Raw genomic sequence first — 10,778 nt, 5'->3', positions numbered from 1 at the left:
CTGCACCTTGGCCGGGGTGGGCACCTTGGCTGGGTTTGCCCAGGGTGCGCTCCGAAGCGGGGTTACTGGAGCGCCCCCTCTTTTTTTGTCAGAGCGTTTGGTGGGGTTTCTCGCATTGGCTCTTCCCAGGCCCGGTTGTTGGGTGCGCTCCCACCCTGGCGCGCGCGAAGTTGGAAGTTGGGTTAATTGCCCGGGCGCGCACCTTCGCCAGGGTGGGCACCTTGGTGCGCACACCTTGGCTGGGCTGCGCACCAGGGCGGGCTCAAGATGGCACCAGCATTCCCTTTTTCTCACTATCTTTCAAAACGGAAATTTTAAAATCTCGTTTTTTTTTTGCCTTTTATGGAAATTAGTGAAGGCATCGCATCAAAGGTGCGCACCTCGCTGCCCACCTTGGTGTGCTCCGAGGTGCCCACCACGGTGCGCAACGCCGGTGCGAACCCGGGAGCGCCCCGATGTGTGCTCCAAGGTGCGGCGTGCACGAAGTCGGACCCCGGTTTGCCCCGGGTGCGCACCTCGCGTGCACCTTGGTGCGCACACCTTGGCTGGGTTGCGCGGCCTGGTGGGCACCATGGTGCGCACCAAGGAGCGCTCCGAAGTGTGCTCCAAGGTGCGGCGTGCACGAAGTCGGAGCCCGGTTTGCCCCGGGTACGCACCTCGCGTGCACCTTCGCCGGGGTGGGCACCTCGGCTGGGTTGCGCGCCCTGGTGCGCACCAAGGAGCGCTCCGAAGTGTGCTCCAAGGTGCGGCGTGCACGAAGTCGGAGCCCGGTTTGCCCCGGGTGCGCACCTTCGCCGCGGTGCGCACCATGGCGTGCACGAAGTCGGAGCCCGGTTTGCCCCGGGTGCGCACCTCGCGTGCACCTTCGGCGGGGTTGCGCGCCCTGGTGGGCACCATGGTGCGCACCAAGGAGCGCTCCGAAGTGTGCTCCAAGGTGCGGCGTGCACGAAGTCGGAGCCCGGTTTGCCCCGGGTGCGCACCTCGCGTGCACCTTCGGCGGGGTTGCGCGCCCTGGTGGGCACCATGGTGCGCACCAAGGAGCGCTCCGAAGTGTGCTCCAAGGTGCGGCGTGCACGAAGTCGGAGCCCGGTTTGCCCCGGGTGCGCACCTCGCGTGCACCTTCGCCGCGGTGGGCACCATGGCGTGCACGAAGTCGGAGCCCGGTTTGCCCCGGGTGCGCACCTCGCGTGCACCTTCGCCGGGGTGGGCACCTCGGCTGGGTTGCGCGCCCTGGTGCGCACCAAGGAGCGCTCCGAAGTGTGCTCCAAGGTGCGGCGTGCACGAAGTCGGAGCCCGGTTTGCCCCGGGTGCGCACCTCGCGTGCACCTTCGCCAGGGTGGGCACCTCGGTGTGCTCCGAGGTGCGAACCCGAGAGCGCTCCGAGGTGCCCACGAAGTCGAAAGTCGGGTTAATTGCATTGTTTTCCCCGGGTGCGCTCCGAGGTGCGCAACATCGGCGCGCACCAAGGAGGGCTCCGAAGTGTGCTCCAAGGTGCGCACGATGGCGTGCACCTCTGGTGCGCACGATTCGGAGCTCGGTTTGACCGGGGTGCGCACACCTTGGCTGGGTTGCGCACCTTTTGTGCGCTCCAAGGTGCGCACGAAGTCGGAGCTCGGTTTGCCCCGGGTGCGCACCTTCGCCAGGGTGCGCACCTTGATGCGCACGCCTTGGCTGGGCTGCGCACCTTGGTGGGCGCCATGGTGCGCACCTTTCGTGCGCTCCAAGGTGCGCACGAAGTCGGAGCTCGGTTTGCCCCGGGTGCGCACCTTGGTGGGCGCCATGGTGCACTCCGAGGTGCCCAAGATTGGTGCGCACCAAGGAGCGCTCCGAAGTGCGCTCCAAGGTGCGCGCGAAGTCGAAAGTTGGGTTAATTGTCCGGTTTGCCTCGGGTGCGCACCTTGCGTGCACCTTCGCCAGGGTGGGCGCCTTGGTGCGCACACCTTGGCTGGGCTGCGCACACCTTGGCACCCGCGTTTCCTTCATTTTAAATTTTTTTTTTTTACAATCTCTCAAGTGGGAAATTCTATAATCTCAACTTTTTTTGCCTTTTCAGGAAACTTTTGAATGGAGCGCATCATTGGTGCGCTCCGAAGTGTGCTCCAAAGCTCTCTCCAGCTGCGTGCACCTGCCCCGGCCGCGCACCCGGCCCCGCCCAGCTTCGCTCACCTGTCCCGGGCGTCTGGTGCGGAACCTTAGAGTAAGAAACATCACCGTGCACCTTGGCCAACGTGCGCGACTCGACCGAGCGCGCACTGGCCGAGGTGCACACCGATTTCACCTGGGTGCGCGCGCAGCACCTCGGGCGCACCGGGGTGCGCGCACAACGCCCGGGTTGCACCGTGGCCTGTGTGCTCGGGGCGCCTCGGGTGCGCGCTCGGTGTCGCCCCCGCGCGCGCGGTAGTGCGGGCAGCGCACCCCGGCCCGGCCCGGCCCCGACGAGAACGCAAACGGGCAAAAGGTTTATTCAAATAGCATTGCGACGCCCGGCGAAAAACTAAAAAAGGGTGCAACACCGGGACTTCCCGGGAGGTCACCCATCCCAGTACTACTCCGGCCCAAGCGCGCTTAACTGCGGAGTTCTGATGGGATCCGGTGCACTAACGCTGGTATGATCGCACCCGTTATGAGCTTGTCGCAGTGTGTACTTAGCAAACCGCGACCCACGTGCGAATCCACCCCGGCCACCCACCCCCGTCGAGGTGCACACCCTCCCTCGCGAAGTGCGCCCCGTTCGCCAAGTGTGAGCCCTGCCCGGGTGCGCGCACCTTGCTAGGGCGTCGGGTGTGCACCCGGCCCGGCCTACGTGCGTGCACCTGGAGGGGGCGTCGTGTGCGTGCAGTGTCCCGTCTGCAACGCGGTGCCCACACACCACCTCGGGCGCAACGACCTGCGCTCACATGTGGGCCGAGTGCACCTTGGTGCATGTTCGGGGCGCCTCGGGTGCACGCTCGATCTTGCCCCGGTGCACCAAGGCGCTCGGTTTGCCCCGGGTGCGCACTTGGTGCAAGGTGGGCACCCAAAATAGGGATCAAGCACCAAAACACAAGTTTCGGGATGCAAAATGGGACCCAAGGACCACAAATGCGTTCCAAGACCCATGATGGGTCCACGAGAACAAAAATGTGTTCCGAGACTTAATAAACAAATATTGGGTTTTAGGAGAAGAAACATGCTCTGATGCCCAAAACGAGAATCGACCCCGAAAAGGCCACAGGCCAAAAGTGGGATGCGAGACAAAAAAAAATGGGACCCGAGGACCAAAATTGGGTTCCCAGGTCGAAGACAGGGCAACCGGACAAGAAACGACCTCTAAGGCTCGAAATGAGTCCCGACGACTAAAACTTGACAAGAAGCACCCATCAGGCACCCAACTCGACACCCATGGGATGCCGACCCACCCGGGCTTCCACCTAGCACACCTTGGCACCCACCCACCCTCGCACCCAACCTCGCACCCAACTTAGCACCTTTGAACCCACATTGGCACTCACCCTGACCCTGGCACCTTGGAACCCACATTGGCACTCACCTTGACCCTGGCACCCACCTTTGCACTCACCTTGGGACCCACCCTGGCTCCCACCTCGGCACCCACCCAGACACCCACCTTGGTTCCTTGGCACCCACCTTGGATCCTTGGCACCCACCCCGACACCCACCTTGGCACGCAACTTGGCTACTTGCCACCCATCTTGGCTCCTTGACGCCCACCCCGACAACCACCCCGTGACCTACCCTGGCTAGGGTTGGTGCACACCCACCCTGGTGCCCACCTTGGCACCCACCCTATGACCCACCTTGGCACGCACCTTAGTACCCACCCCGTTACCCACCCTAGGACCCACCCCGTGACCCACCTTGGCCAGGGTGGGTGCCTTGGTGCGCACAACTTGCCTGGGCTGCACACCAGGGCGGGCTCAAGATGGCACCCGCGTTCCGTTTTTTTCACTATCTTTCAAAACGGAAATTTTAAAATCTCATTTTTTTCTTTTTTTTGCCTTTTCTGGAAATTAGTGAAGGCAGCGCATCAAAGGTGCGCAATGCTGGTGCGAACCCGGGAGCGCTCCGATGTGTGCTCCAAGGTGCGGCGTGCACGAAGTCCGAGCCCGGTTTGCCCCGGGTGCGCACCTCGCGTGCACCTTCGCCGGGGTGAGCACCTTGGCTGGGTTGCGCGCCCTGGTGCGTACCAAGGAGCGCTCTGAAGTGTGCTCCAAGGTGCGGCGTGCACGAAGTCGGAGCCCGGTTTGCCCCGGGTGTGCACCTCGGGTGCGCACCTCGCGTGCACCTTCGCTGCGGTGGGCACCTTGGCTGGGTTGCGCGCCTTGGTGGGCACCATGCAGTGCACGAAGTCGGAGCCCGGTTTGCCCCGGGCGCGCACCTCCGCCAGGGTGGGCACCTTGGTGCGCACAACTTGCCTGGGCTGCGCACCAGGAAGGGCTCAAGATGGCACCCGCGTTCCGTTTTTTTCACTATCTTTCAGAACGGAAATTTTAAAATATCGTTTTTTTTTGCCTTTTCTGGAAATTAGTGAAGGCAGCGCATCAAAGGTGCGCAACGCTGGTGCGAACCTGGGAGCGCTCCGATGTGTGCTCCAAGGTGCGGCGTGCACAAAGTCGGAGCCCGGTTTGCCCCGGGTGCGCCCTGGTGGGCACCATGGTGCGCACCAAGGAGCGCTCCGAAGTGTGCTCCAAGGTGCGGCCTGCACGAAGTCGGAGCCCGGTTTGCCCCGGGTGTGCACCTCGGGTGGGCACCTTGGTGCGCATGCCTTGCCTGGGCTGCGCACCAGGGCGGGCTCAAGATGGCACCCGCGTTCCTTTTTTTTCACTATCTTTCAAAACGGAAATTTTAAAATCTCATTTTTTTTTGCCTTTTTCTGGAAATTAGTGAAGGCAGCGCATCAAAGGTGCGCACCTCGCTGCCCACCACGGTGCGCAACGCCGGTGGGCACCCGGGAGTGCTTCGAAGTGTGCTCCAAGGTGTTGCGTGCACGTTGTCGGAGCCCGGTTTGCCCCGGGTGCGCACCTCGCGTGCACCTTCGTCGGGGTGGGCACCTTGGCTTGGTTTGCCCCGGCTGCGCTCCGAAGCGGGGTTATTGGAGCGCCGCCTCTTTTTTTGTCGGAGCGTTTGGTGGGGTTTCTCGCATTGGCTCTTCCGAGGCCCGGTTGCCACCCTGGCGCGCACGAAGTCGGAAGTAGGGTTAATTGCCCGGGTGCGCACCTTTGCCAGGGTGGCACCTTACCTGGGCTGCGCACCAGGGCGGGCTCAAGATGGCACGCGCGTTCCGTTTTTTTCACTATCTTTCAAAACGGAAATTTTAAAATCTCCTTTTTTTTTTGCCTTTTCTGGAAATTAGTGAAGGCAGCGCATCAAAGGTGCGCACCTCGCTGCCCACCTTGGTGTGCTCTGAGGTGCGCACCCGGGAGCGCTACGAAGTGTGCTCCAAGGTGCGGCGTGCACGTTGTCGGAGCCCGGTTTGCCCCGGGTGCGCACCTCGCCTGCACCTTGGCCGGGGTGGGCACCTTGGCTGGGTTTGCCCAGGGTGCGCTCCGAAGCGGGGTTACTGGAGCGCCCCCTCTTTTTTTGTCAGAGAGTTTGGTGGGGTTTCTCGCATTGGCTCTTCCCAGGCCCGGTTGTTGGGTGCGCTCCCACCCTGGCGCGCGCGAAGTTGGAAGTTGGGTTAATTGCCCGGCGCGCGCACCTTCGCCAGGGTGGGCACCTTGGTGCGCAAACCTTGGCTGGGCTGCGCACCAGGGCGGGCTCAAGATGGCACCAGCATTCCCTTTTTCTCACTATCTTTCAAAACGGAAATTTTAAAATCTCGTTTTTTTTTTGCCTTTTATGGAAATTAGTGAAGGCATCGCATCAAAGGTGCGCACCTCGCTGCCCACCTTGGTGTGCTCCGAGGTGCCCACCACGGTGCGCAACGCCGGTGCGAACCCGGGAGCGCCCCGATGTGTGCTCCAAGGTGCGGCGTGCACGAAGTCGGACCCCGGTTTGCCCCGGGTGCGCACCTCGCGTGCACCTTGGTGCGCACACCTTGGCTGGGTTGCGCGGCCTGGTGGGCACCATGGTGCGCACCAAGGAGCGCTCCGAAGTGTGCTCCAAGGTGCGGCGTGCACGAAGTCGGAGCCCGGTTTGCCCCGGGTGCGCACCTTCGCCGCGGTGGGCACCATGGCGTGCACGAAGTCGGAGCCCGGTTTGCCCCGGGTGCGCACCTCGCGTGCACCTTCGCCGGGGTGGGCACCTCGGCTGGGTTGCGCGCCCTGGTGCGCACCAAGGAGCGCTCTGAAGTGTGCTCCAAGGTGCGGCGTGCACGAAGTCGGAGCCCGGTTTGCCCCGGGTGTGCACCTCGCGTGCACCTTCGCTGCGGTGGGCACCTTGGCTGGGTTGCGCGCCTTGGTGGGCACCATGCAGTGCACGAAGTCGGAGCCCGGTTTGCCCCGGGCGCGCACCTCCGCCAGGGTGGGCACCTTGGTGCGCACAACTTGCCTGGGCTGCGCACCAGGAAGGGCTCAAGATGGCACCCGCGTTCCGTTTTTTTCACTATCTTTCAGAACGGAAATTTTAAAATATCGTTTTTTTTTGCCTTTTCTGGAAATTAGTGAAGGCAGCGCATCAAAGGTGCGCAACGCTGGTGCGAACCTGGGAGCGCTCCGATGTGTGCTCCAAGGTGCGGCGTGCACGAAGTCGGACCCCGGTTTGCCCCGGGTGCGCACCTCGCGTGCACCTTGGTGCGCACACCTTGGCTGGGTTGCGCGCCCTGGTGGGCACCATGGTGCGCACCAAGGAGCGCTCCGAAGTGTGCTCCAAGGTGCGGCGTGCACGAAGTCGGAGCCCGGTTTGCCCCGGGTGCGCACCTCGCGTGCACCTTCGCCGCGGTGGGCACCATGGCGTGCACGAAGTCGGAGCCCGGTTTGCCCCGGGTGCGCACCTCGCGTGCACCTTCGCCGGGGTGGGCACCTTGGTGTGCAGACCTTGGCTGGGTTGCGCGCCCTGGTGGGCACCATGGTGCGCACCAAGGAGCGCTCCGAAGTGTGCTCCAAGGTGCGGCCTGCACGAAGTCGGAGCCCGGTTTGCCCCGGGTGTGCACCTCGGGTGGGCACCTTGGTGCGCATGCCTTGCCTGGGCTGCGCACCAGGGCGGGCTCAAGATGGCACCCGCGTTCCTTTTTTTTCACTATCTTTCAAAACGGAAATTTTAAAATCTCATTTTTTTTTGCCTTTTTCTGGAAATTAGTGAAGGCAGCGCATCAAAGGTGCGCACCTCGCTGCCCACCACGGTGCGCAACGCCGGTGGGCACCCGGGAGTGCTTCGAAGTGTGCTCCAAGGTGCTGCGTGCACGTTGTCGGAGCCCGGTTTGCCCCGGGTGCGCACCTCGCGTGCACCTTCGTCGGGGTGGGCACCTTGGCTGGGTTTGCCCCGGCTGCGCTCCGAAGCGGGGTTATTGGAGCGCCGCCTCTTTTTTTGTCGGAGCGTTTGGTGGGGTTTCTCGCATTGGCTCTTCCGAGGCCCGGTTGCCACCCTGGCGCGCACGAAGTCGGAAGTAGGGTTAATTGCCCGGGTGCGCACCTTTGCCAGGGTGGGCACCTTACCTGGGCTGCGCACCAGGGCGGGCTCAAGATGGCACGCGCGTTCCGTTTTTTTCACTATCTTTCAAAACGGAAATTTTAAAATCTCCTTTTTTTTTTGCCTTTTCTGGAAATTAGTGAAGGCAGCGCATCAAAGGTGCGCACCTCGCTGCCCACCTTGGTGTGCTCTGAGGTGCGCACCCGGGAGCGCTACGAAGTGTGCTCCAAGGTGCGGCGTGCACGTTGTCGGAGCCCGGTTTGCCCCGGGTGCGCACCTCGCCTGCACCTTGGCCGGGGTGGGCACCTTGGCTGGGTTTGCCCAGGGTGCGCTCCGAAGCGGGGTTACTGGAGCGCCCCCTCTTTTTTTGTCAGAGCGTTTGGTGGGGTTTCTCGCATTGGCTCTTCCCAGGCCCGGTTGTTGGGTGCGCTCCCACCCTGGCGCGCGCGAAGTTGGAAGTTGGGTTAATTGCCCGGGCGCGCACCTTCGCCAGGGTGGGCACCTTGGTGCGCACACCTTGGCTGGGCTGCGCACCAGGGCGGGCTCAAGATGGCACCAGCATTCCCTTTTTCTCACTATCTTTCAAAACGGAAATTTTAAAATCTCGTTTTTTTTTTGCCTTTTATGGAAATTAGTGAAGGCATCGCATCAAAGGTGCGCACCTCGCTGCCCACCTTGGTGTGCTCCGAGGTGCCCACCACGGTGCGCAACGCCGGTGCGAACCCGGGAGCGCCCCGATGTGTGCTCCAAGGTGCGGCGTGCACGAAGTCGGACCCCGGTTTGCCCCGGGTGCGCACCTCGCGTGCACCTTGGTGCGCACACCTTGGCTGGGTTGCGCGGCCTGGTGGGCACCATGGTGCGCACCAAGGAGCGCTCCGAAGTGTGCTCCAAGGTGCGGCGTGCACGAAGTCGGAGCCCGGTTTGCCCCGGGTACGCACCTCGCGTGCACCTTCGCCGGGGTGGGCACCTCGGCTGGGTTGCGCGCCCTGGTGCGCACCAAGGAGCGCTCCGAAGTGTGCTCCAAGGTGCGGCGTGCACGAAGTCGGAGCCCGGTTTGCCCCGGGTGCGCACCTTCGCCGCGGTGCGCACCATGGCGTGCACGAAGTCGGAGCCCGGTTTGCCCCGGGTGCGCACCTCGCGTGCACCTTCGGCGGGGTTGCGCGCCCTGGTGGGCACCATGGTGCGCACCAAGGAGCGCTCCGAAGTGTGCTCCAAGGTGCGGCGTGCACGAAGTCGGAGCCCGGTTTGCCCCGGGTGCGCACCTCGCGTGCACCTTCGGCGGGGTTGCGCGCCCTGGTGGGCACCATGGTGCGCACCAAGGAGCGCTCCGAAGTGTGCTCCAAGGTGCGGCGTGCACGAAGTCGGAGCCCGGTTTGCCCCGGGTGCGCACCTCGCGTGCACCTTCGCCGCGGTGGGCACCATGGCGTGCACGAAGTCGGAGCCCGGTTTGCCCCGGGTGCGCACCTCGCGTGCACCTTCGCCGGGGTGGGCACCTCGGCTGGGTTGCGCGCCCTGGTGCGCACCAAGGAGCGCTCCGAAGTGTGCTCCAAGGTGCGGCGTGCACGAAGTCGGAGCCCGGTTTGCCCCGGGTGCGCACCTCGCGTGCACCTTCGCCAGGGTGGGCACCTCGGTGCGCACACCTTCTCAATGTTTTCTTGCCTTTTCTGGAAATTGGTGAAGGCAGCGCATCAAAGGTGCGCACCTCGGTGTGCTCCGAGGTGCGAACCCGAGAGCGCTCCGAGGTGCCCACGAAGTCGAAAGTCGGGTTAATTGCATTGTTTTCCCCGGGTGCGCTCCGAGGTGCGCAACATCGGCGCGCACCAAGGAGGGCTCCGAAGTGTGCTCCAAGGTGCGCACGATGGCGTGCACCTCTGGTGCGCACGATTCGGAGCTCGGTTTGACCGGGGTGCGCACACCTTGGCTGGGTTGCGCACCTTTTGTGCGCTCCAAGGTGCGCACGAAGTCGGAGCTCGGTTTGCCCCGGGTGCGCACCTTCGCCAGGGTGCGCACCTTGATGCGCACGCCTTGGCTGGGCTGCGCACCTTGGTGGGCGCCATGGTGCGCACCTTTCGTGCGCTCCAAGGTGCGCACGAAGTCGGAGCTCGGTTTGCCCCGGGTGCGCACCTTGGTGGGCGCCATGGTGCACTCCGAGGTGCCCAAGATTGGTGCGCACCAAGGAGCGCTCCGAAGTGCGCTCCAAGGTGCGCGCGAAGTCGAAAGTTGGGTTAATTGTCCGGTTTGCCTCGGGTGCGCACCTTGCGTGCACCTTCGCCAGGGTGGGCGCCTTGGTGCGCACACCTTGGCTGGGCTGCGCACACCTTGGCACCCGCGTTTCCTTCATTTTAAATTTTTTTTTTTTACAATCTCTCAAGTGGGAAATTCTATAATCTCAACTTTTTTTGCCTTTTCAGGAAACTTTTGAATGGAGCGCATCATTGGTGCGCTCCGAAGTGTGCTCCAAAGCTCTCTCCAGCTGCGTGCACCTGCCCCGGCCGCGCACCCGGCCCCGCCCAGCTTCGCTCACCTGTCCCGGGCGTCTGGTGCGGAACCTTAGAGTAAGAAACATCACCGTGCACCTTGGCCAACGTGCGCGACTCGACCGAGCGCGCACTGGCCGAGGTGCACACCGATTTCACCTGGGTGCGCGCGCAGCACCTCGGGCGCACCGGGGTGCGCGCACAACGCCCGGGTTGCACCGTGGCCTGTGTGCTCGGGGCGCCTCGGGTGCGCGCTCGGTGTCGCCCCCGCGCGCGCGGTAGTGCGGGCAGCGCACCCCGGCCCGGCCCGGCCCCGACGAGAACGCAAACGGGCAAAAGGTTTATTCAAATAGCATTGCGACGCCCGGCGAAAAACTAAAAAAGGGTGCAACACCGGGACTTCCCGGGAGGTCACCCATCCCAGTACTACTCCGGCCCAAGCGCGCTTAACTGCGGAGTTCTGATGGGATCCGGTGCACTAACGCTGGTATGATCGCACCCGTTATGAGCTTGTCGCAGTGTGTACTTAGCAAACCGCGACCCACGTGCGAATCCACCCCGGCCACCCACCCCCGTCGAGGTGCACACCCTCCCTCGCGAAGTGCGCCCCGTTCGCCAAGTGTGAGCCCTGCCCGGGTGCGCGCACCTTGCTAGGGCGTCGGGTGTGCACCCGGCCCGGCCTACGTGCGTGCACCTGGAGGGGGCGTCGTGTGCGTGCAGTGTCCCGTCTGCAAC

At 63.6% G+C, this 10,778-nt stretch overlaps 2 non-coding genes across 2 annotated transcripts; both read right to left on the bottom strand.

The window, feature by feature from the left end:
* Positions 1 to 2,501: 2,501 nt before the first annotated feature.
* Positions 2,502 to 2,620, bottom strand: LOC131873487 (5S ribosomal RNA). Its single transcript, XR_009371425.1, has one exon. It is a non-coding gene; the product is annotated as a 5S ribosomal RNA (ribosomal RNA).
* A 7,805-nt stretch (positions 2,621 to 10,425) lies between these two features.
* LOC131873486 (5S ribosomal RNA) lies at positions 10,426 to 10,544 on the bottom strand. The gene has a single exon (XR_009371424.1). It is a non-coding gene; the product is annotated as a 5S ribosomal RNA (ribosomal RNA).
* Between the last annotated feature and the right edge of the window lie 234 nt (positions 10,545 to 10,778).

This window comes from Cryptomeria japonica, unplaced genomic scaffold (assembly GCF_030272615.1).
Source record: "Cryptomeria japonica unplaced genomic scaffold, Sugi_1.0 HiC_scaffold_1834, whole genome shotgun sequence".
Taxonomy (NCBI): Eukaryota; Viridiplantae; Streptophyta; class Pinopsida; order Cupressales; family Cupressaceae; genus Cryptomeria; species Cryptomeria japonica.
Note: the sequence above shows the minus strand (reverse complement) of the source record. Positions and strands in the feature narration are given on the sequence as shown.